We start from the raw sequence: 26,415 nt of genomic DNA on the forward strand, positions 1-26,415 counted from the left end.
TATTGTCCTGCATTCAGGCAGAATCGCTCCCTGACTATTAATCTCTATCAGTGTCTCTGTTCAAAGACAGCCTGAGTCACTGAAATTTATAAAACAGGATTTCACAGGGTTTGGTGCCCTGATGTCTGTAAGACCACTCTTTGACACTCCTGGCTCGTGTGAGAGCTGCATGGTAGAGGGGGCAACAGCGTCCACCAGGACTGCTCCACGGCACTGTGCTGTCCCACTTCTGGGCATCCACATTCAGGGTGGACGGCAAGCCTCCCTCTGTAGTTGGGTCACGCAGTGACCTTCACCTTGATGGGGAGGTTGACAATGTGCCAGCAGCCACTGTACCTGAGAGATGTCTCAAGTTACAACACAGCTGGGCCAGGGACTTACTGATGAAGATCAACGACCGCATCCTTCAGTTTGTATTACACCTCAACATAAAGAAAACAAAAATCCTCATAACTGGACCAATAAGCTGCATCATGATAAACAGAGAAAAGATTGAAGCTGTCAAGGATTTCATTTTACTTGGATCCACAATCAACACCCATGGAAGCAACAGTCAAGAAATCAAAAGACGCATTGCAGTTGGTAAATCTGCTGCAGAGGACCTCTTTAAAGTGTTGAAAAGCAAATATGGCATTTTGCGGACTAAAGCGTGCCTGACCTAAGCCATGGTGTTTTCATTCACCTCATACGCATGGGAAAGCTGGACGCATTGATGCCTTTGAATTGTGGTATTGGTAAAGAATATTGAATGTACCATGGAATGCCAAAAGAATGAACAAATCTGTCTTGGAAGAAGTACAACCAGAATGCCCCTTAGAAGCAAGGATGGCAAGACTAAATCTCACATACTTTGGACATGTTATCAGGAGGGATCAGGCCCTGGAGAAGGACATCACGCTTGGTAAAGTAGAGGGCCAGTGGAAAAGAGGAGGACCTCAACAAGATGGTTTGACACAGTGGCTGCAACAGTGGGCTCAAGTATAATAACGGTTGTGAGGATGGCTCAGGACCAGGCAGTATTTCATTCTGTTGTGCATAGTGTCACTGTGAGAGCCAACTCGACAGCACCTAACAACAACAGCGCCAGGGACGGAGTCCCGGGTGGTGCAAACAGTGAATGCACTCAACTGCTCACCAAAAGTTGGGTGGTTTAAGTTCATCCAGAGGCACCTAGGAAGAAAAGCCTGGCAGTCTGCTCTGAAAAAATCAGCCATTGAAAAGCCTATGGAGGAGGCGGAGACAGGATGGTAGAATAGACAGACGCTTCCATCGAACCCTCTTTACAACAAAGACCTGAAAAAACAAGTGAAATGAGTGTATTTGTGACAAGCTGGGTGCCCTGAGCATTAAAGGCAAGCTTAGACAACGAACTGAGGGGCAGGAGAAGGAAGAGACCATTCAGAAGCGGGAAGGAGTTGCCGGACCTGAATCGCGGGGAGCCCTCAGGCACCATTCCCGGAGCTGCGGCAGCGGGCTGGTACTAGTGTTGGGCTGCAGTTTCCTCAGGGAGGAGCATCCAGCCACACAGCCCACTGACACCTCCGGAACCTGAGCAGAAGGGCACTCTCAGCAAAAGCTAAGTACTTGCGTATATTTTACCGCGCCCCCCCACCAACCCCAACCCAGCTTCAGCGACTGAATCCCTAGGTCTGAGATAGACCCTGGTGAGCACCTGGAGCCGTCCTCTCGGCCTTGGGGAAGGACAAAATTTGCAACTGGGGGGAGCTCAGTAAAGAAGTGGCTGCTGTCCAGGCATAAACCGTCCGTGGACCTTGAGAACCTTTCCCTTCTGCATGGACCTGTGTAGGCCTATTTCGGGAGAATACCCTTGCTGGCAGACTCCAACCATTTCAGCAGTGCAGTGGAGAGGTGGGTGTTTGACGTTTGGCATTGCTTTGCCTCTTAAACAAGGTCCTCACCGACCCACAACAGGGACCTAAGGACTGGTGGCTCCACTTGGGTCGCCCAGCCACCTGCAACAGGGGTCCAGGGGTAACTGGTACCTCCCAGTCCTTACAACAAAAACTATGGGTGACCATGGTCCCTCTGCAGAGCCCACCCACCAGCACGCTTTAGGGAACAGAGATGCGTTGTCCTCAGAGACACTTGGGGGCCAGTTCTCAGCCCCCTGCCTTATTCAGAGCGTGACCCCCTGCTGCAATCAGATACAGGTATATATGCCAATCACCCCTGCCTCTCTAAGACTGTAGGACAGAGCCTGTACCATACACTTGAAGATCAGCTACCTGGAAACCTGAGCTGAATTCATACAAGAAAACTGAACAGACTCCTAGACTGATATACCTGATAATAGCTCTAGCCAGCTGGGGACAGGACACCAGAACTCCAAAGACAAAAATAATCAAGCCACCCCACTCAAGCAACCTATAGGGGTATACCAAAACAAAACAAAGCAAGCAGCTATGACACAGTAAGCAAGCATAAACTAATACAATAACTTATAGATGGCTCAGAGACAACAGTCAATATCAAGTCATGTAAAGAAACAGGCCATAATCACCTCAACAGGCTCTCAAAATGAAGAATCCAGGAATCTTTCAGATGAAAGTGCATTCCTGGAATTACCAGATGCATAATACAAACGTTTAATATACAGAACCCTTCAAGACATCAGGAAGGAAATGAGGCAATATGCAGAACAAGCCGAGGAACACACAGATAAAGCAACTGAAGAAATCAGAAAGATTATTCAGGAACATAATGAAAAGTTTAATAAGCTGGAAAAATCCATAGACAGACAGCAATCAGAAATTCAGAAGATTAACAATAAAATTACAGAATTAGACAACTCAATAGAAAGTCAGAGGAGCAGAATTGAGCAAGTAGAAGCTAGAATTTCTGAACTCAAAGATAAATCACTTGGAACTAATATATTTGAATAAAAATCAGATAAAAGAATTTTAAAAAATAAAGAAACCTCAAGAATCATGTGGGACTCTACCAAGAGAAATAACTTACAAATGATTTGAGTACCAGAACAGGGAGGGATAACAGAAAATACAGAGAAAATTGTTGAGGATTTGTTGGCAGAAAACTTCCCTGATATAGTGAAAGATGAGAAGACATCTCTCCAAGATGCTCATCGAACTCCACGTAAGGTATATGCTAAAAGAAAGTCACCAAAACATATTATAATCAAGCTTGCCAAAACCAAAGATAAAGAGACAATTTTAAGAGCAGTGAGGGGTAAACGAAAAGTCACCTACAAAGGAGAGCCAATAAGAATAAGCTCAGACTACTCAGCAGAAACCATGCAGGCAAGAAGGCAATGGGATGACATATTTAAAACATTGAAGGAAAAAAATTGCCTGCCAAAAATCATATATCCATCAAAACTGTCTCTTAAGTATCAAGGTGAAATTAAGACATTTCCAGATAAACACAAGTTGAGGGAATTCGTAAAAAACAAACCAAAACTACAAGAAATACAAAAGGGAGTTCTTTGGTCAGAAAATCAATAATATCAGGTATTGACTCAAGACTAGAACACTGGGCAGAGCAACCAGAAGTCAACCCAGACAGGGAAACCAAAAAAAAAAAAAAAAAAGCACAACACAGGGTAACAGCGATGTTATTATATGTTATTATATAAAACATTAAAATAATAAAGCAGGACTAAGAAATGTAATCATACACCTTCCATATGGAGAGGAAGATACGGCGATAGAAAGAAATAAAAGTTAATTATAAATTTAGAAAAATAGGGGTAAATAATAAGGTAACCACAAAGGAGACAAACTATCCTACTCATCAAAATAAAATACAAGGGAGAAATACAGGCTCAGCAGAAACAAAATCAACAACAAATATGAGGAAAGGACAATATACAAAGAAAATCTACTCAGCACATAAAATCAAGTGGGAAAAATAAACTGTCAACACACAAAAAAAGACATCAAAATGATAGCACTAAATTCATACCTATCCATAATTACCCTGAATGTAAATGGACTAAATGCACCAATAAAGAGACAGAGAGTGGCAGAATGGATTAAAAAACAAGATCCGTCTATATGCTGCCTACAAGAGACACACCTTAGACTTAAAGACACAAACAAACTAAAACTCAAAGGATGGAAAAATATATATATTAAGCAAACAACAATCAAAAAAGAGCAGGAGTGGCAATATTAATTTCGGACAAAAATAGACTTTAAAGTTAATTCCATCAGAAAGGATAAGGAAGGACAGTATATAATGATTAAAGGGACAATACACCAAGAAGATATAACCATATTAAATATTTATGCACCCAATGACAGGGCTGCAAGAAACATAAAATGAACTCTATCAGCATTGAAAAGGGAGATAGACAGCTCCACAATAATAATAGGAGACTTCAACACACCACATTCGGTGAAGGACAAGACATCCAGAAAGAAGCTCAATAAAGACACAGAAGATCTAAATGCTACAATCAACCAACTTGACCTCGTAGACATATACAGAACACTCCACCCAACAGCAACCAACTATACTTTCTTTTCTAGTGCACGTGGAACATTCTCTAGAATAGACCACATATTAGGTCATAAAGTAAGCCTTAGCAGAATCCAAAACATTGATACATTACAAAGCTTCTTCTCTGACCAAAAGGCCATAAAGGTGGAAATCAATAACAGGAAAAGCAGGGAAAAGAAATCAAACACTTGGAAGCGGAACAATACCCTGCTCCAAAAAGACTGGATTATAGAAGACATTAAGGATGGAATAAAGAAATTCAGAGAATCCAATAAGAATGAAAACACTTCCTATCAGAACCTTTGGGACACAGCAAAAGCAGTGCTCAGAGGCCAATTTATATCAATAAATGTACACATCCAAAAAGAAGAAAGGGCCAAAATCAAAGAACTACCCCTACAACTTGAACAAATAAAAAACCTAAAGGTACCAGAAGAAAACAAATAATAAAAATTAGAGCTGAACTAAATGAAATAGAAAACAGGAAAACAATTGAAAGAATTAACAAGACCAAAACTTGGTTTTTTGAAAAACTCAACAAAATTGATAACCCGTTGGCCAAACTGACAAAAGAAAAACAGGAGAGGAAGCAAATAACCCAAATAAGAAATGAGAGGGGCAATATTACAACAGACCCAACTGAAATTAAAAGAATCATATCAGATTACTATGAAAAACTATACTCAAGCAAATTTGAAAACCTAGAAGAAATGGATGAATTCCTAGAAACACACTACCTACCTAAACTAACACAAACAGCGGTAGAACAACTAAATAGACCCATAACAAAAGAAGAGATTGAAAAGGTAATCAAAAAACTCCCAACCAAAAAAAAGCCCTGGTCCTGACAGCTTCACTGCAGAGTTCTACCAAACTTTCAGAGAAGAGTTAACACCACTACTACTAAAGGTATTTCAGAGCATAGAAAAGGATGGAATACGACCAAACTTATTCTATGAAGCCACCATATCCCTGATACCAAAACCAGGTAAAGACACCACAAGAAAATTATAGACCTATATCCCTCATGAATGTAGATGCAAAAATCCTCAACAAAATTCTAGCCAATAGAATTCAACAACATATCAAAAAAATAATTCACCACAACCAAGTGGGATTCATACCAGGTATGCAGGGATGGTTCGACGTTAGAAAAACAATTAATGTAATCCACCACACAAATAAAATAAAAGATGAGAAATCACATGATTTTATTAATTGATGCAGAAAAGGCATTTGACAAAGTTCAACACTCGTTCATGATAAAAACTCTCAGCAAAATAGGAATAGAAGGAAAATTCCTCAACATAATAAAGGGCATTTATACAAAGCCAACAGCCAACATCACCCTAAATGGAGAGAGCCTGAAAACATTCCCACTGAGATCGGGAACCAGACAAGGATGCCCCTTATCACCACTCTTATTCAACCTTGTGCTGGAAGTCCTAGCCAGAGCAGTTAGGCTAGATAAAGAAATAAAGGGCATCCAGACTGGCGAAGAAGAAGTAAAAGTATCTCTATTTGCAGATGACATGATCTTATACACAGAGAACCCTAAGGAATCCTCCTCCAGAAAACGACTGAAACTAATAGAAGAGTTCAGCAGAGTTTCAGGATACAAGATAAACATACAAAAATCAGTTGGATTCCTCTACACCAACAAAAAGAATATCAAAGAGGAAATCACCAAATCAATACCATTTACAGTAGCCCCCAAGAAGATAAAATACTTAGGAATAAATCTTACCAGAGATGTAAAAGACTTATAAAAAGAAAACTACAGTACACTTCTGCAAGAAACCAAAAGAAACTTACATAAGTGGGAGAACATACCTTGCTCATGGATAGGAAGACTTAACATTATAAAAATGTCTATTCTCTGTCCTACAGGGTCGCTATGAGTCAGAATTAACTCGAAGGCACTAGGTTATATTACCAAAAGCGATCTATACATTTAATGCAATTTCGATCCAAATCCCAATGACATTCTTCAATGAGATGGAGAAACAAATCACCAATTTCATATGGAAGGGAAAGAGGCCCCGGATAAATAAGGCATTACCGAAAAAGAAGAACAAAGTAGGAGGCCTTACTTTACCTGATTTTAGAACCTATTATACTGCCACAGTAGTCAAAACAGCCTGGTACTGGTACAACAACAGATAAATGGACCAATGGAACAGAATTGAGAATCCAGGCGTAAATCCATCCACATATGAGCAGCTGATATTTGACAAAGGCCCCAAAACAGTTAAATGGGGAAAAGATAGCCTTTTTAACAAATGGTGCTGGCATAACTGGATATGCATCTGCAAAAAAATGAAAGAAGACCCATACCTCACTCCATGCACAAAAACTAACTCAAAATGGATCAAAGACCTAAATATAAAATCTAAAACAATAAAGATCATGGAAGAAAAAATAGGGACAATGTTAGGAGCCCTAATACATGGCATAAACAGTATACAAAACATTATAAAGAACGTAGAAGAAAAACTAGATAACTGAGAGTTCCTACAAATCAAACACTTATGCTCATCCAAAGACTTCACCAAAAGAGTAAAAAGACTACCTACAGACTAGGAAAAAGTTTTTAGCTATGATATTTCTGATCAGCGCCTCATCTCTAAAATCTACATGATACTGCAAAAACTCAACTGCAGAAAGACAAATAACCCAATTAGAAAATGGGCAAAAGATATGAATAGACACGTCACTAAAGAAGACATTCAGGTAGCTAACAGATACATCAGGAAATGTTCATGATCATTAGCCATTAGAGAAATGCAGATCAAAACTACAATGAGATTTCATCTCACTCCAACAAGGCTGGCACTAATCCAAAAAACACAAAATAATAAATATTGGAGAGGCTGTGGAGAGACTGGAACAATTCTACACTGCTGGTGGGAATGTAAAATGGTACAACCACTTTGGAAATCGATTTGGCGCTTCCTTAAAAAGTTAGAAATAGAACTACCGTACAATCCAGCAGTCCGACTCTTGGAATATATCCTAGAGAAATAAGAGCCTTTACACGAACAGATATATGCACTCCCATGTTTATTGCAGCACTGTTTACAATAGCAAAAAGATGGAAGCAACCAAGGTGCCCATCAATGGATGAATGAATAAATAAATTATGGTATATTCACACAATGGAATACTACGCATTGATAAAGAACAGAGAGGAATCTGGGAAACATTTCATAACATGGAGGAACCTGGAAGGCATTATGCTGAGTGAAATTAGTTGCAAAAGGACAAATATTGTGTAAGACCACTATTATAAGAACTTGAGAAATAGTTTAAACTGAGAAGAAAACATTCTTTTGTGGTTATGAGAGGGCGGAGGGAGGGTGGGTGGGAGAGGGGTATTCACTAATTAGGTAATAGATAAGAACTACTTTAGGTGAAGGGAAAGACAGCACACAATACAGGGGAGGTCAGCACAATTGGACTAAACCAAAATCAAAGAAGTTTCCTGAAGAAACTGAGTGCTTTGAAGGCCAGCATAGCAGGGGCAGAGGTCTGGGGACCATGGTTTCAGGGGACATCTAGGTCAATTGGCATAATAAAATCTATTAAGAAAACATTCTGCACCCCACTTTGAAGAGTGGCGTCTGGGGTCTTAAACACTAGCAAGTAGCCATCTAAGATGCATCAGTTGGTTTCAACCCACATGGATCAAAGGAGAATGAAGAATACCAAGGACACAAGGTGACTACGAGCCCAAGAGACAGAAGAGGCCACATGAACCAGTGACTACATCATCCCGAGACCAGAAGAACTAGATGGTGCCCGGCTACAACCGATGACTGCCCTGATAGGGAACACAACAGAGAACCCCTGAGGGAGCAGGAGAGCAGTGGGATGCAGACCCCAAATTCTCATAAGACCAGACTTAATGGTCTGACTGAGACTGGAAGGACCCCGGTGGTCATGCCCCCCAGACCTTCTCTTGGCCCAGGACAGGAACCATTCCCGAAGCCAACTCTTCAGACATGGATCGGAGTGGACAATGGGTTGGAGAGGGATGCTGGTGAGGAGTGAGCTTCTTGGATCAGGTGGACACTTGAGACTATGTTGGCATCTCCTTCCTGGAGGGGAGATGAGAGGGTGGAGGGGGTTAGAAGCTGGTGAAATGGGCGCGAAAAGAGAGTGGAGGGAGAGAGCAGACTGTCTCATTAGGGGGAGAGTAATTAGGAGTGTGTAGTAAGGTGTGTATATGGGTTTTTGTATGAGACTGACTTGATTTGTAAACTTTCACTTAAAGCACAATAAAAATTATTTTAGAAAAAAAAAAGCCTGTGGAGCACAGGCTACTGTAACACCCATGGGGTTGCCATGAGGCAGAGCCAACTCAATGGCAACTGGTTATTGGTTATGCCAAGGACATTACTGCCAGGAAACCCTTCGAAGACAGCATTTCCCACAGTTTAGATGATTGTGACCCTGCAGTCCTGAAAGGGCTCCCAGAAAATTCAGTTAGAAACCTCAGTAGACAACCCAAGTGTCCAACAGGAGGTGATGGATAAACACACTGGTCCATCCACACAGTAGAATATTACTCAGCCATGAAGAAAAATGAAGTTCTGATACATGTTACGATGCAGATGAACCTTGAAAACATGATGTCAAGTGAAGTAAGTCAGACTCAGAAGGACAGATATTGTATGACCCATCTTACACGAAACACCTAGAATAGGCAAGTGGATAGGGACATAGTGACATAGGACCGTGGTTACCACAGCTGGGTGGAGAATATTGCTCACGGAGCACTGAGCTTCTGTTAAGGGGTTGAGAAACATCTGGAAACAGAGAGCAGTGGTGGTAGCATGTGGTGAATGTAATTAACGTCACTGAGTTTACACCTAAAAACGGTTAGAATGGCAAGCATTTTGTTATATAGATTTTTTACCACAGTAAAAAAAAATGTTTTTAATTGTTGAATCAATAGTAGTTGCCATCGCTTCAGCTCAAACTCATGGTGACACCATGCGTGTCAGAGTAGAGCTGTGCTCCGTGGGGTTTTCAGTGGCTGGTTTCTTAAAAGTAGATCCCCAGGACTTTCTTTCACAGCCCCCCAGGTGAATTTGAACTGCCAACTTTTGGCTAGTAGTTGAGTGCTTGCACCACTCAGGAATTCCATTGAATCAATAATGAAGTTTAAAAGCTAAAAAGAAAAAGGAACTCACTAAAATGGGAGGATGGGATGGTTCGAATGGACTGTGGGAGAAGTGGCCATGGCCAGTGACATTGGGCTGGGATCAGTTTCCTTGGAGGGTGTCTCCATGTCAGTGGTGACAGCAGCCACCTCAGTGTGCTCGCCATGAAGTCACCGTCTGGCCAGAGCACGCCGCACGCAGCACGCCACACGTCTGCTCCGGTGTGGTGGTGCACCATTAAGCCTTCCCTGTTGAGAACACCTCTCAGGCATGCTGAAGAGGACAAGTGTGCATGTGAGGGAAGATGGTAAAAATGGGCCTGGAAGGTGGCCCAGCGCCGCCTGGCCCCTTGTCCTGTAATTCCCCAGGTAGCTTGCAGTCAGCATGAACACATGCAGGTTTCTCTTCCAGCATTTGCTGTTGGCTTTGTGAGTTTCAAGGCCCTGGGTGGCTCAGACAGTTTGTGCTCGACTACTAACCTAAAAATCGGTGGCTCATACCCACCCAGTGGAACCACGGAAGAAAGGCCTGGCAGTTACAGCCAAGAGAACCCTGTGGAGCACAGCTTTACGCTGTGACACATGGGGTCGCCATGAGTCGGAATCAACTCAATGACAACCAGTTTGCATCTGGTTCAGTTGCCGTGGGTTTCTTTCACCCACCGGAGTAAGGACAGTTTTTGCTGTCTGGGTGTTTCCTCCCATCTTAGGAATTCAATTTTTCCAAAGTTCTCCTTGAAGGACTCTCCAGCCTGTGTAAGGTGGACAGCAGCCTTCCGGAAGGCCCTCTCCCACCACCCAGCTTGAGAGCATGGTCCGTTTTCTCACACGTCAGATGGAACGCTCCCCCCAGCCTGCCCAAGCACAAAACACTCTCCCACTTCATCCTCAGATAGAATTCGCTAAATGCAGGTCAAAGGCAATCAATACCTTACGCGAGCATTTCCCCACCTTTTTCTAAACAAACACATTCCTGAGGAGTTAGTTTATTCACAGATCGCCATGAGCGCTAATGACCCCCCGAGTCCAGTCCCGTCAGTCACCGAGATGGCTGTTGATAAAGATTTAGTACCATGTTCTAAGTGTCAGGCCTGTCAGTGATGCTGAACCATTTGACCAGAAGAAAAAAACGCACAGGGAGCTATTGATTACAGCTTCTCAGTGTCACTTGTTCACCAGGATTTAGGTATTGATGAGGCTGCGAGTGAAAACAAGCTCTTTCCCTTGTGGGCTGCTGCCCAGAAGAACAAAGGCAGAGCTGGAAAAAATATTCAGCAGGTACCAGGATCAGAGGGGCTCCAGTATTGATTGAAAGGCCCCTTCGTGTTATTTTTGTTGGAGACAAATCTATGGGTTTGGAAGTTTTATAGCATTTGAGAAAGGGTCTGTGTAAGTGATGGACTCACGTATTGGATGAATTAGATTTCACAGCATGAAGATTTCAATGCAGCTGTGATATTATGAGCTTCTTCGTTATTGATAAAAATTACATTTTATGCAGCACGGGCTTTAAAGACAAGGGCACAGAGGGTACTCTTCCCTTGAAAATGTCCTGAGGGCCCCCATAAATTCCAGCAAGTTTCATTATTTTAATAGTCTAAAACCTGCCACGGAAATTAGCACAAACAGAAGTAACAGTCCCTGTTTCTAATGGTGACAATCACGCATGTGTGCTAAGAATCACTCATTGTCCACCACTGTATACGTAAGGTGAAGACTGGTCACAGTGGTCGTAGCTGTCATTATTCAGTCCTAGTGTCTGATAGTGTAGAAGTAAATGTGTGTGTGTGTGTGTGTATTTTGGGAGCTCTGGTGGCGCAGTGATTAAGAGCTCAGCTGCTAACCAAAAGATCAGCAGTTCAAACCCACCAGCCACTCCTTGGAAACCCTATGGGGCAGTTCTACTCTGTCCTTTAGGGTCGCTATGAGTCCGAATTGACTGAACACAAAAGGTTTGGTTCTATATATAGATCTATATGTGTATGTATCATACGGTGATTAGAGACGATAGATAATTCACATAACTCAGTTTTTAATTTCACAGCTTTTGGGGAAGAAGGGAAGAAAATCAAAGATCAGTTGTAAGATCTGCATCAGAAAGTTGAATTGGTGCCTAAATGTTTCTCAGATGATGAAATTAAACGTCTACCTCTCTATCAATCAACAACTTCAGCTGCGTGTTATCTAATAGTGTCCTCACAGCATTCATTAACGTGACTATCGTATTTGATAATAATCATCAGAGTGTTTCATTCCTAAATGTTACTCCTCCTAAGAAGGTTGGAATTATATGCTGTTTGCAGAATTTATTGATATTATTACTTTTCACTCTGTGAAACTTTACCATGAAAAAGAAAAGTCAGTTCTCTATCTCCATCATTCATCATCACCATCACCACTCTCATCATCATCTTCATCATCACCATGACCACCATCACCACCATCACCATTATCCCTATCAGCTTCACCATCACCATCATCACCACCATCACCACCACTACGATTGTCACCACCATCACCACCATCATCATCACCACCATCATCATCACCACCACTATCAACCATCACCATTATTACCACCATCACCACCACCACCATTGTCATAGCCGCCATCACCATCAAGATCACCACCACCATCACTACTGTCCCCATCATCACCATTATCATCGTCATCACCATATTTCCACCATCATCATCTCTTTCATCATTACTGTCATCACCATCAGCACCATTGTCATCACCTTCATCATCACCATCATCACCATCATCATCACCATCATCATAATCATAATTACCACCATCACCATCATCATCACCATCATCACATTGACACTAGTTAGAACTCTCATTTATGCACATAATCACGGTGAACCAAACTTTTAGTCAAAGCCAGGACTAGCTTTGTGATGTGAAGGAAGTCAGGTTTCCACCTTGTAAGCCAAATAAATTATCTGCCAATACCGTCAGGGTCCCACAAGCTCCACGTTAACGATTCCACTTTAAGGGAAGGCTGCACCAGTGCCTGGTGTGGCTGAGAGGGGTAGTCATTGCAGTCTGTCTGGAATCCCTTTTCTTGACCCTTAACAGGTGTATGAGCTTGGGGAGAGCTGGGGCGGAGAGATTGACGGCAGCTGGCCTGTGGCACTGGAGGACAGCCTGGGGTGAGGAAGTGAGGGACTTTGCGCAGTCAGGCATGGATGAGTTTCCATCAGAGACAGGGACAGGGCACACTCACCCACCCCCTGAGGGAGTTCGCCCAGCAGGTGAATTCTGAGGGCAAGCTGAGGTGGATTAGTGTGGGACAGGTGACAACTGTGCTGTGTAGTGCAGGGCCTCAGGTGACACAGGAGTCACCCCAGGTGCAAAGGGAGCCCACAATGGAGCCCGGGGAGTGCCTGGAGCACATGCTTTGCTCCGTCTGAGGCTCACCTAGTGGGTCATTGGTATGTGCTTTCTCTGGAGAGAGGGACGTGGGGGTGGAGATCTCTGTGGAGCAGCAGGGTGAGTGGAGGGACACAGAAGACAGGAGATGGGTTGATGCCAGTGGTAGCCACTGCATCAGTGGGCCCAGAGATGGGTGCCATTTTCCAGGCCCCTGGCTCACAGGCTCAGCAAGCATGTCTGGGGCATCAGGGGGCCAGCCTGGGGGATGGGGACGAGCCCAAGATGGGAAGCACTGCTGGCTGTCACAGCCGAGGTCTGCAGGGCAGGATGGGGCAGGCGGGAGCCAGGCTGACACTCAGCTGCCCCTCCCTGGACCTCCGCCACCTCCCAAGCTGCGTCCATTCCGGTGACTGTGCCCATGGGCGGTGCACGCACATCCTCATGGAGCAGCCGCTCGGGACGCTTCGCACCATAATGAAACATGTCACATGGCCTGCCCAGGGCTTCAGGAAGACAGGAGCTACCAAGGAACAAAACTTTTCCTGGGGAGACATGGCCAACCTTTCCTTAGGAAAAGGCCAACAGACCTTCCACTTGGGAAATCTCTCCAGAGAGGAGCTTGTCCAGGTTCCGAGTACCCACCCATTGAGGTTTTTACCCAAAACAGCCAGTGAGCCCCCACACCGTCTCAGCGAGGCCACGTGGCATGCCCTCTGAGATGGCAGCCCGGAATTGAACTCTCCTGACAGCTGGTGTGCACCCTCAGCTGCCCAGGGAGAGAGGACCACTACCCCACTTCTGGTTTGTGTTTTAAGGGATAAATCACCCCATCTTTCCCTCCTGTGTTCTGAACCAACAGAGACATGAGTCAGGGACATCGGAGAGCAGCTTTGCTCAGATAAGAGCTAGATTGGTGCATTTGCCATGGCAGTGCCTGTTGGGTTCCCAGTGCCCCCCACAGGGTCAGGCAGACCCCACTGGCCTCGGATGACAGCTAGATAGTAAATATTTCCGGATTTGCAGACCACATGATCTCTGTTTCAACTCCGCTATTGTAGCTAGAAAGCAGACACAGACAATATGTAAACTCATGAACGTGGCCAAGTTCCAATAAAACTTTATTTACAAACACAGGTGGTGCTGCCCATAGTTTGCCTGCCCCCATGTTAAAGCAGCCTGCCCAAGGATGGTCTTTCTCCGAAGGTTCCTGTCGCATCTTCCCGTTACATGTATGGGAATTTGATATACCACCCTGTAACTTGTTGTTAGGTGCCATCGAGTCTGTTCCAACTCACAGAGACCCCATGCACAACAGCACAAAACACTGCCCAGTCCTGAGCCATCCTCACAATCATTGCTATGTTTCAGCCCATTGTTGCAGCCACTGTGTCAGTCCATCTCATTGAGGGTCTTCCTCTCTTTCGTTGACCCTCTGCTTTACCAAGCATGATGTCCTTCTCCAGGGACTGGTCCTTCTGATAACATGTCCAAAGTATGTGAGATGAAGTCTCGCCACCCTTGCTTCTAGGGAGCATTCTGGTTGTACTCCTTCCAAGACAGACTTGTTTGTTCTTTTGGTATACTTTGCCAACACCATAATTCAAAGGTATCAGTCCTTCTTCAGCCTTCCTTATTCATTGTCCATGCATATGAGGTGATTGAAAATAAAATGGCTTGAGTGAGGCACACCTTAGTCCTCAAAGTGATATCTTTGCTTTTTAACACTTTAAAGAGGTTCTCTGCAGCCAATTTGCCCAATGCAACGTGTCATTTGATTTCTTGACTGCTGCTTCCACGGGCACTGATTGTGGGTCCAAGTAAAACGAAATCCTTGACACCTTCAGTCTTTTCTCCGTTTGTCATGATATTGCTTAGAAACGTAATTTGAGATTTTGTAAGTGTAAATTTTAAATTACCTGCCAAATGAAATGAAGTTTCCTCCCCTGAGCCTTGGTGTAAAATCGTTTCTCTGGAAGGTTCTGCACCTTTCCCTGGAATTCATGGCCCTCCCCCAGCCCATGCAAAGATGCTTGGAGAGTCGGCACCTGGGGGGAGTGCCGCTGAGAATCAGAGGCCCCAGGGTCTGCACCCAGCCTTCCCCACACGCACAGGCCACCCTGCGGTACAAGGCCCACCTGGTCAGTCATGGTCCGTGGCCCTGCCCTGACCCCCGAGACCCCAGGTGCCCCAGCCCATATTGACGGTGGCCTCCTCTGTGTCTTTCAGATCCCCATTCTCATCCCGTGCCACAGAGTGATCAGCAGCAGCGGTGCCATGGGCAACTACACCGGAGGGCTGGCCATTAAGCAGTGGCTGCTGGCCCATGAGGGGGCCAACCTGACGGTGCAGCTGCAGCCAAGCAGTGGGCACCAGGAGGTGCCAGCCAAGCGGAGCATGCTCAGTGGGAGTAAATAGCTGCGTGCGCAGGGGCACGGCACTGTCGGAACGGGAGAGTGGTGGCCACACTGCATTAAAAGCCAAGTGTCCTGGGGGACACAGCTAACCTGCCTTCTCTTTGTTTGACTTCTCGCGCGGAATGAGGCCAGACTGGCCCCTTCTCTGACATCGTGTTTTCCATCTGCAGTGTCTGTTCAAGCAGGGGTGAGGGGAAGCCTGGTAGACGTCAGAGCTCCTGGGAGGAGGCAGCGTCCGGCTCTAAGGGGCAGTGGCTGCTGCTCAGAACAAGGGAACAAACACATCCTGGACCCAGACCCCACTTGGGCCTGTCCCACTGCCCCGTGTCAGTCCAGACTAGGCACTGAGATGCCGCATGGCCCCACATGGCCCTTTCCTCTTGGCTGCTGAGGCGGCATGTTGTGTTCACAGCTTCAATACCCTGCACTCCAACCTGGCATCTCAAAAGCAGATGCTTAGTAGGGGTTCACTCCCTTTTCCTAACTGCTAGGAAAGCTGGTGGCACAACGGTTAAGTTCTGGGCTGCTAACTGAAAGGCTGGCAGTTTGAACCCATCCAGTGGCTCCATGAGAGAAAGACCTGGCCACTGGCCCCCATAAAGGCTTCAGCCTTAGAAACCCTATGGGGCAGTTCCGCTTTGCCCTATAGGGTCACTGTGAGTTGAAATCAACTCAACAGTACACCAAAAAAAAAAAAAAACCAACAAATCAAGGCCCATTGCTGTCAAGTCGATTCTGACTCATAGCGACCCTACAGGACAGAGTAGAACTGCCCCATAGGGTTTCCAAGGAGCGGCTGGTGGATTGCAACTGCCGACCTTTTGGTTAGCAGCCGAGCTCTTAACCGCTGCGCCACCAGGGCTTCTTGATGTCACACAACAGTAGACAAGCTAACGGAAGACCAGTCCTTCTTTGGTCTGTGTCGACTGAGTAGAAAACAGCCACTTGCCAAAATGACTTGGAAACATGCAGAGCTCCTTGGACAGGGATCTGGAAGCAGTGGTGCCTTCCTGGGTGACAAGGCTTCGCCCTGAGCCCAGCCTCTAGAGCGCCCTGAGCCCAGCCTCTCGCCCTGAGCCCAACCTCCCTCCTTGGTGTGTCCACCCCTAGCCACAGGTGGGAAGAACACAGGTCCCTCTTCCTCAGAGGTGGCCCTCCTCGGGGCCTGACCCTGGGGCCTCAAGGACCCTGGACAAGCACGGCCCCAGCACTCCTACTTGAGCCTGACATGAACATGGGTTAGCACATGGCGCTGGTGGTAAAGGTGGCATTTCCAGCGTCTGCTGCCCCCACAATGTGACACTTCATCATCACATTGTCATTTTAGTCTGGTAATTAACTGTACCAGAAAAGTGGATGGAAACTTGTAGCTGTGTGTGCAGATAAATAAAATAGAGCATGTGATATATGGGGAAATAAACTATACCCAACTGTGCCGTAGAACGCCGTATTTTTATCAGGGGTTCCTGGTGACAGTGTAAACCACAGCCAGGAAGCTCAAGTGGTTTGTTTATGTCACCAGAAACCTGGGATAAAAATATGGCCTCGTGATGTGTAGGGCTTGGGTGTATTTTATTTTTCATATTAGCGTGACACAGACAAAGAAAAGGCGCCTGACGTAAACAAGCTTCAGCCTTTTCTTGTTAATTTACATCTTATTACATCCTTTCCTTACAGCAACCAGATTAATTCTGGATTTTTTTGCCCTCAGAAAGAGAGAACCATGGGCCAGCAGTCTTCTGATTCTGGTCGTTCTCCGAGGCTTATTTTCAAAGTGAGGTAGCTCCTATCCCTATAGTGCACTGCACAAAAGGCTGGTGCTTTTAAGACAGCCCTGGGCCCCACATGCCCCTCAGACCGCAAGTGTGCACCCGGTCTCAGCCGACTCTGACCCAGTTCTTTCTCACTGGACTTCTCTCCATGAGAGCCATGGAGAAATCTCTGTGTCTTGGCTTGAGGGCGGAGAGATCTAGAATGCTCTTGGCATGTGGGTGCTGTACAGCATGTGTGCACAGTTCTCCCAGGAAGGTGCTTGACTCCAGAAGTTGAGTCTCCCAGAGTCGTGCCCCTCTTTCTTCTCTCCTGAATGGAATGGAAAATCCTGGTTCCCGAAGGCGGCAACTCTAGACTCAGCCAGCCCGAAGTGTCTTGCCTGTCTGTGATTTCCAACAGAGGGCACTGTAGCTCAGAACTGGCCAGTGTGGAGATGCTGTACAGCAGAGACCCCTGTTCTCCATCTTCTACTGCCTGGGAGGGCTTTGCAGTAGTCAGCAGGGTGGGCTGTGGTCACTCCAGGGACAGGCGTCGGCAGCCTGCCTCAGTGTGAGTTTTGGCGGTCCCAGAGCTGTGCTTTGCCCCCACAGGGCTGGGACAGGTTGGTAGGAGCCAGAGATCTCAGACCGTCTGAGTGTGTCCACCATGCCCCACACTTGGTCACCCTCCTGGGCCTGGAGACCTGGTCCCTTAGACAAAGGAGCATCCTGGTAGACTCCAGCATCCCATGCACTGTGAGGTCACGGGTCACAGCCAAGCTCCAGGAGGGGGCTGTGGCCAAACAGCTGCCCGAGTGCAGGCAGTCAGCCCACATCTCAGCTCAGATCAGCATGGGGACCCCACCAAGGCCATCAGGAGACGTACAGCCGGAGTTGGTCATGGGTCTGTTTGGGCTGTGCTGGGTACAGCACAAATCTATGTTCTGGTTCTGTCCTGAAGGGCTTCCCGGTCTTGTTAGAGCAGACTTGATGTGTGCCCAAGGCCCCCTGGCACTGGCCACATATGTACAGCCCCAGGGACAAGCCGTGCAGACGGAGACGTGGGCACCAGTATGGACATGCAGGTCGCCAGGAGCCACACAGCAAGAGGTTGCAGCACAGTTTACAAAGATAAAGAGGCAAAGGGGAGACACGAAGAAACACACAGATATTGTCTAAATAAAGAGCAGTGTGGAACAAGGAAGCTGTGTCCTTGTGCCGTGGACCCCTGGCCCTCTCCTCCCACATCCTGTTCAGCCCGCAGTACACAGAGCCGCAGGCGAGGACCCCCGGCGGCAGGCCGACAGCTGGCCCGCAACAGCTAACGCCTCACAAGCCGCTCTCACCCCCTTCCAGAGACCAAGGTAATGAAAGCTCAGAAGTCGTGTTTGTTTTTGCAGAACCACGTCTGTAATGAAATAGATGCCCTTGAACACGGAGGAGACCGTGTTTTGCCAGGGGTCACTGTTCTCTTCTCCCAGGCCCCTCTTCCCATTAGGAACAAAAGTCCAAAGTAAATCCACCCACTTTTGCCATTTCCTATGGCCACGTCAGGGGACCAGGTGACAGAACACAAGCCTGAATTTTTTATGCCCAGAGAATTAAAAATCTACCTGTCTGAGCTCAGCCTTGAATTAGGGAATCAGAAAATTCTTGGGTGCAGAGTCGTAAATGTGGTCGGATGACTGGTCTGTGGTTCCAGATAGGAAGGGTGCAGGCAAGGTCTTTCTGAGGTTGGGGCAAGCTCACCTTGCAGAGGGTTTCATCGGGGTTCTTAGTTCATGCATACTTCAATTCAGCGGAAACTGCTCACTCAACCCTCCACGGGCTTGGTAATCTGCTAGAGATTTAAGCCGTTGTCTAACTTGGACTTTTTAGAGTGCACATTTTTCTTCCACATTTTCCACTCCCTACGGGGTGCGGGTGACTCCAGATCCCCTCATTCAAGAGTTGCAAAGCATGTACAATTCAGATACTTTTATTCTAGAAACACCATTTTTGTTTGTCTTATCACAGTGCTATCCCAGATTGTATTTCCTTTATAACTGTCGTGTAAGGATAAAAACCTGCCTGAAGAGCGTGTTTAAAAACGTAAGGTGGTGCAATCCCACAGGAGCCCGGTCTGGTTCCTGTACTATTTCAAGACTAGCTGCTGAGGAAAATGCTTGCAGGAATTTAAAACTCCTTGAAGAAATGCATTCACAGATTCAATTCTAATCCCTGATCTATGCCTAAAGAAACCCAACAGCACTATTTAAGTGTCTGCCTCCCCATCCGGAGCCCTGGGGACGCTGTGGCTAAGCATTCGTCTGCTAACCAAAAGGTCGGCAGTTCAAATCCACCAGCCACTCCTCGGAAGCCCTATGGGGCAGTTCTGCTCTGTTCTATAGGGTCCCGCCATCAGTCTTGGTGCCTGTCTTGAGTGTCACCCCACTGGTCACTGTCGCAGTGGGCAATACTGCCGGTTTGAGCCTTGGTTACCATCAGAGCAGGACCTCAGCCGAATCAATGTGAAAATTGTCCATTTCACTTTTAAACCAGTTCCCGGCAAGTCAGCTCTGATCGTGGCGACCACGTGTGTCAGAGGATTTTTGGTGGCTGATCTTTCAGAAGTAGATTGCCAGGCCTTTCTTTTGAGGCACCTCCGAGTGGACTTGAATTGCCATCCTTTCAGTTAGCAGCGAGGCATTAACTGTTCACACCACCCAGGGACTCCATTCATTCCACCTTAGAGTTTGCCAATAATCTTAGGTGCTATTTTGGTTTTGGACAGCACCTAGGCAGACTGCGGTGGCATATACATTGGCTTAATACAGGACAACAGGAAAAAAAAAAAAAAAAGAAAACAGGAGTTGTTGGTTTTATTTTACTGAAAAGATTTTCCCAGTGGACCATCAAGATGTGAAGCCCCTCTGCCCCGACTCCCCCCAGGTCTGGGAGACTTGTTTGCACATACTGGCTGCTTCCCCTCGGTGGGGCCACAGGGAGAGGGCGTCAGAGCCCCTCAGGTCACCACGTGTTTTGTTCCTTCTTCTCGTTCGTGGGCATTTGATTAAAAGTTTACGTTTAAGAAGCTGAAGTTCACATCCATTTTCTTGTTATCAGTTTGAAGGACATTAAGGTTTAAACTGGGCACAGCCACTGTCTGTCTGCCAGTCTGTCTGTGAGAAGGAAGCGGGAGGGGGCAGTTAAAAGCTCAGGCCAGCGTCTGGAGAAACGGGCAATTCTAGGAGTCAGTGAGGGTGCAGGCGACACCCGGTGAGCGTCCCCGGGACCGCACGGCTCCAGCTGCCAACAGATGGAGAAGGCCTGGCCTGTGTCACCCAGGGCTGCTCAGACAAGGACCGAGCCATGGGGATAAGGAGGTCGGAAGTAGATTCTGGCCTGCGAGGTGAAAATTGATGGGGGAGCCCGGTCTGACAGGGCTCTGATTGATGAAAGGACGTTGCTAACAAGCCTTTAAAGTTTCTCATTAATGTGTTTTCCATTGAAAAAAGCCACCAGAAAAACATTCCACGTGGACAGTAATTAAGATCGATCCGGTACAGTAAGAGGGTATCCGTGTTGCTGGGGGCCTTTAAATAGAATGTAAAATAAAAATAAATGAAAAAATTTTTAAACTTCTACTAAATGTCTTCAAAGCTGCCTTTTCAGGGTCATGGGAAGCCTCAAGCGGTAAAGAGGCACGTTTTGTGAGGTGGGGGGTCACCTCCTGGGGCCCCATCTTCCCTGGGGTCTAAGCCCGAGAATGCTATTTCAGTTTTTCGGTTGATGTATGCTGAGGTTCTGGAATCCTTTCGTGGACAGCAGGAGGCAGCAGGATGGGAAAAACGTGGTCTGTCCACGCAGTAGAATACTACTCAACCATAAAGAAATGAAGTCCTGATACCTGCTACGACGTGGAGGAGCCTCGAAAACATGGGGCAGAGTGACCGAAGTCAAACACAAGAGGACAAATACCGCAAGATCCCACTTACGTGAAGCGTCTAGAACAGGTAACTGCATTGACGCAGGAGTTTGTTGGTGGTGACCGGGGGTGGGAGGGAGTAAGGAGTTGTTGCTGAAGCGGTGCTGGGCTTGTTTGGGACAATGGAGACTTTTAGAAATGGATAAGAGTGATGGTAGCACATGGTAAATGGAATTAATGTCACTAAATTGTACACTTAAAAATAGTTAAAATGGCAGATTTTCGTTACATGTATTTTACCACAAAAAAAAAAAGCAGTACGGTGAAGTGGAGGAAGGCTGGGAGAGAGAGAATCTGTGGAAATTATTCTTCCAGCCTGAGGTGCCAACGTGGACTGAGACCAGCTCTGAGTTTGAGCAGTTGAATGTGGCGTGTACAATTCTTACTGAAGATGTTCAACACAGCACAGCAGAGGGACAGATGGGGTGGGGGCCAGGGCTCTGTTGTTTCCGAGCCACCGAGTCACTCCGGTACACACACTCCAATTCATACCTACACACCCATGTTCTTCATTACACACACCACCTTACACATACACACCTACGTTCATTACACACACACCACTTCACATCTACACACCCACATTCTTAATTAACACACCTCACTTCGCACCTACACACCCAGATTCTTCATTAGCACACACCCCACTTCACACCTACACACCCACGTTCTTCATTAACGCATGCCCCGCTTCACACCTACTCACCCACATTCTTCATTAACACATACCATGATTCACATCTACACACCCACTTGCATTAACACATACCATGAGTCACACCTACACATCCACGTTCATTAACACACACCCTGATTCACACCTACACACCCATGTTCATTAACGTGCCCCAATTCACACCTACACACCCACACTCTTCATTAACACATGCCCTGCTTCACACCTACACACCCATGTTCTTCACTGATACCCACCCAACTTCACACCTACACACCCACATTCTTCATTAACACTCCGCTTCATATCTGCACACCCATGTTCTTCATTAACATTCACTGCCTCACTCCTGCATACCCACATTTTTTATTAATACACACACCTCATCACACCTACACACCCACTTTTTTTCTTTTTTAAATTCTTCCTCTTACATACCATCTTTGCTTCCAGATTGATTTGTTGACTTGAATTAAGAAAAACACAACTGGAGAAGATATCCACGTCCAAATATTAAGCAACATGTGATATTGTCCAAAAGGTGTTGCTTTTGCATGTTTTGGTTGCTGTGGTGATGAGGTGTGGAGGTAGCTGGGACACATTGGTGGCCAGGAGGGCTGGCATGTGATGGTCAAGAGAGCAGCAGCCCTGAGGGCAGGTGTGGTCTTTGGGGAAGATCTGAAGCCCCAGGAGGCCCTCAGCCACTCCTCCCCATGTGTCCTACATGGGTCTTGGGTGAAGTGGGCTCTTGCTTCAGGAGGGAGCAAGGTGTCAAGGAGGAGAGAACGGGAGCTTCAGATTCAGCCAGACTTGGGCTGCAGTATAGGTCAGCACTTCCATGTCTCCTTCCCGATGCTGCTGAATCCTTGACTGAGACAGGGATGGCACAAAGCCCCTCTCAGAAGGAACAACCAGCCCCAGGCAGGGATGGCAAGAAGCTGACAGACTGAAGTGGGGACATCACCTGTCCTCTCTGCTCAGATGTGCAGGGAGAGGCACGGGTATGCAAAAAGGCACAGGTATGCAGGCATGAGGCACATGTTGAGTGCCTGTGCCTCTCCCACACACCTGTCCCTCTCCCACATTACCTGTTCCTCTCCCATATACCTGCACCTCTCCCATGTACCTACGCTTCTCCCTACACACCTGCCCAGGTGAGAGTGCCAGTGCTGACTAAGGGGGTCTGGTTACTAAGCGGAGCTTGTCACAGCGTGTTTCCCACCAAGAGGGTATATTTCTTTGGGGAGTAAGCCATCCCCTTGTTGAGTTAAATTTTTTGAAAGCTTTGAGATCCTTCTTAGATAAAAGACATGATGTAACTGCAGGATGCTGTCACTGAGCAGAAAGCAAACAAAAACCCAAACCTGTTGCGGTCGAGTCAATTCCTACTCGTAGCAACCCTATAAGGCAGAGTAGAACTGCCCCATAGGGTTTCCAAGGAGCACCTGGTGGATTCCAACTGCTGACCTTTTGATTAGCAGCCCAACACCTAAGCACTAGCCACCAGGGTTTCCTTACCGAGCAGAGACCCTCCTAATCCCAGGTGTGGAGATGGGTACCTATATCCACACTTGGTCCTTGTTTGGGCACAGCCAGCTTTACCTGGGCTGGCATGTTTTTGAAAGCTCCTGGGGTGATTTGGCTTACTTTTTTGGTTCCTGAGATGCCCCGGAGAGAAGAAGGAAGGCCATCATGCAAACAGGCCCGGAATCTTGTTCCAGAGGCCTGGGTGCAAACCCGGGACACTGGAGCTGGCTGCTTTGACAGCACAGGGCTCATTTCCTCTCCCAAGGAGCTTCCTCCGTAGCCAGGAAATGTGGGTGAGCGAGTCAGGATGTACATGATCCGTGCAGCCTCCACCACCAAGCCCACGTGTCTCCCTTCCTGACACATGCGGGGCAGCCCTTCCTGGATGTGGTTTTTGGGAAGACGAGTTTTGGGACCACAGAAGGGAGCCCTGGTCCTTCCCCCGCTGTGGGTGATCCATGCTCGGATGCTCCTCCGGGGTCCTTCCTCCTTCCTTGGCTCAGAGGTGGGGCTCGCCAGTCCTATTTTCCTCAGTGCCTTTCATAGAAATGGGAATGGCGCTAAACCCAGAGACAAGCAGCGTCTTGCCTGCTGCCAGCAATGGAGGCCTGCAGCCGGGCTGCTTCTAAAGTTGGGGGCAGCCAATGCAGTGTGGAGGCCACCCCCTGGCTGCACCCTGCTCTGCCCACTGCCCACTGCGGAGCCATCCTGGTGTGCACCCACTCCCACCACCTCAGGTCCCTCATCTGCATGCGGGGGTGACTGCACCCCACCCCCAGGGATGAGGAGACAAAGGGAAGGAGCCCAGGAGTGGTCAATGTGGTCCTAGCCGCCCGGAGGAAGTGGGTGCAGCAGACAGAAGGAAGCGCAATAAACAGCCAGTTGTCAGCAACCTCAACGTAAAAGAATATTTGGTCCAAAAATCTATAATTTTTTTGGAGTAAACCATGCATAACTTTATGAGAAAACTGAATTACGCATAATAACATTTTTGTTTTTGTCAACAAAGTGATTCTAAATCTATTTTTTAAAAAGCCCGTTGAGTCAATTCTGACTCATGGCAACCCTCTGTGTGTCAGAGCAGAACTGGGCTCCAGAGGGTTTTCAGTGGCTGACTTTTGGCAAGTACATGGCCAGGCCGGCTTCCAAGGTGTCTCTGGTTGAACTTGAACCTCCAACCTTTCAGTTAGCAGCCTAGCAGTTAACTATTTGCGCCACCCTAGGACTCTTAATCTATTAATATAATCTATTAATAGCACTAACAAAACCTGCATGTTGCATGTATCTAATATTTACTAAATTTCTTCCCTTCCTCTCTCCCCAAGAAGGGAGAAAAGGTAGAACCCCCTCCTTACCCACCTGACTTCAGAACTTCAAGGCATTTAACATTCTGACATGGCCTAGGGCCTAAGCAGTCCAGGTAACTGTAGGCTGAACTTCTTTCCCTGTCCGTAGCCCAAAGAAAAGCCCAGCCGCCAGACAACCCAGGGTGGCTCTGCGTGTAGGCGCGCACACACACATATGTGATCCTGTATCTCAAGGATTTGGCTGTATCCTCTGGGACAAATACTGAGTGCCCGGTTCCCGAACCTAGCCTCTGGGCCTCAATGTGACTTTGAACCAGAGGCGGAAGGTGGCCTCCACACAGCAGTGTTGAGGCTTGATCCAAGCACGTGACTGGGGAAGCCACACCCAGCTCTGCTGCCCACAGGAGAGAGGCTGCCTAGTGCATCTAGGCCACGCACGCCTCCAGGCTGCACACACCTCCAGGCCATGCACACCTCCAGGCCACGCACACCTCCAAGCCACGCGACCCCTGCAAAGCTGAAACCTCTATTGTTTAAAGCTGGCTATTCCTCGAGATAGAGTGTTATACCTAAATGTCACACAGCACCAAGAGGTACATACCATCTACTTTTCCACGCAAACAGCTGACTTCTTGGCCAGGAGGCAGTGTGACACGTATTCTGTCGGTTGCAAGCAAACAGGTCTCAGATGTGGAAGGCTGGATTTTCACGAGGCAAGAACAGAACGTGTGTGCAAGGCCTGCGCCACCTGGGCACTGTTGGCCATTCACTGCCCTGGGCCCCTTCTGCTCCAGGAGGGCTTCCCCAAGCCCCGCTCCCAACACCGGGCCTCTGGGTTGACCCGACGCTGGCTTCTCCAGGCTGGTTCAGAACTCTCCCCCAAGCAGAGTCTTTGTGGCCCTGGCTGTCTGCACAAAGGGATGGAGCCACGTCTGAGCTTGATCCCTCCAGACAGCCCTGGAGGTAGGAAAGGTCACAGGTGGTCTGGGGAGGGGCTCAGTCTGCACTGCACTCCGGCTGGCTTGCTGTGTTGTTGTCTTGGGTAAGTTGCACCACCTCTCAGAGCCTCGGTTTCCTCATCTGCATAATGGGAGCGCTGCTCGTCCAATTATTGCAAGGTCGCAAGGAGTCAGATGGGCAAAGCCCTCAGCCCAGTGCTTGGCATAGACTGAGCTCTCAAAGGAGGTGGTGGTGCTGCTATTCAAAGTGAGACCGGAGAATTGATCGGGCCACCCTGGATTGGAATCGCCGAGGTTGTACACTTTACCTCACTGAGCCTCAGGTACCTTACCTGCAGAAAGGTAGTCCCGTATCAATTGTGCAGGGGACCAGCAACAAAACAAAGCAATGTCACAATTGTTGTTCACTGCTGTTGAGTCAGCACCAACGTGTGTACGACAGACTAAAACCTTGCCCGGTCCTGTTCCATCTTCATAACCGTTGGTATGCTCAAGTCCATTGTGCTGTTGTTGTGCCAGTCCATCTCACTGAGGGTTTCCCTCATTTTTGCTGACCCTCTACTTCACCAAAGGCAATGTAGGGCTGATGCAAAAGCAGAAAAACCAATCCATGAAGCACAATGGCAGGTCCAGAAGCAGCCACAGATACCTAGAATTTTAGAATATTATAAATATGATGTTTCAGTTCAGTGGGAAAAATGGATATTCTAATAAATGGTATCAAAACAAGTGGCTAGCTATTTGAAAAAATAAAGTTAAATCTCTGGCTTATATAGTCCAA

This window comes from Elephas maximus, chromosome 16 (assembly GCF_024166365.1).
Source record: "Elephas maximus indicus isolate mEleMax1 chromosome 16, mEleMax1 primary haplotype, whole genome shotgun sequence".
Classification (NCBI taxonomy): Eukaryota; Metazoa; Chordata; class Mammalia; order Proboscidea; family Elephantidae; genus Elephas; species Elephas maximus.